A 1,000-nucleotide genomic window follows, 5' to 3' on the forward strand; every position below is an offset into this window, starting at 1 on the left:
ATGCTTCGAGAAGGTGTGGTGCAGCATGCTTGCAGATGGTATTTCCAGGAATGAAAAATGCGCAACTGAGCCTGTGAGCATAGCGCAGTCAGGTGTGATTACATAGTTTTGGTTCCATCTTGTGATCTTTGCACAGAGGTTACATCTATGTGCATGTTATGTGCATAATGCTTAGCATGCCTCATTGCTTTAATCTTAGATTTTATTATTATTTTGATGTTTCTTGTACTACTGTTACTATAGAGTATTTTTATAAACAAGATACAGTATATGGGCCCATGCCTTTATTTCCAAACCATGCCACACAGGTCCTTACATGGGGATATAAAGATACTCATTTTAGTATATTTTTTCCAAAAAATATTGATTTGGTAAACATTTGCAAAAAAATCATGCAACATAAAAAATTGAAAGAAACATTTTTCATTCTACAGAGCCTTTGCTTTCAGAAATTATGTAATTATTTGGGTATTTTAAGCAGTTTTCTAGCCAAGAATTCCGATTTTTGTTCAAAAATTAAAACATTGCTCCATATGTGAAGCAGTAAATTGAGTTTCCAGATTCTGAAGTCCCCCAGACAGACCCCCACATCCTCTTGGAAACCTGATGTAGGAATGAAATCCTGGTCACACAATTACTGCCCTCCCCTATCCTGGCCTGGTATAGATTTGGGGGGTTTCACACTGATTTTTTACAAACAAAACAAAGCATCTGGAAAATCTAATTTAATGGCAAATGGATTTTGTTTCCTAAGGGGGTTATTTACTAAAGGCAAAAAGGCTAATACATTTGCTGGGGAATGTGCACTTTGCAAGGCAATTTTCCTTTAGCTTAGTGAATGAGGTGAGGCTTTGCTCATTTCCATCACACAATCGTGATTGGTTATTCTTTGCAAACTGAATTTTCACCACATTAACTAAGCTAAGGGAAAGTTCCCTTGCAAATTCCTTGTAGAATGAACAGCCTATTTGCCTTTAGTTAATCAACCCCCAGATGTCAC

Source organism: Nanorana parkeri, unplaced genomic scaffold (assembly GCF_000935625.1).
Source record: "Nanorana parkeri isolate BGI_ZX_2015 unplaced genomic scaffold, ASM93562v1 scaffold861, whole genome shotgun sequence".
Classification (NCBI taxonomy): Eukaryota; Metazoa; Chordata; class Amphibia; order Anura; family Dicroglossidae; genus Nanorana; species Nanorana parkeri.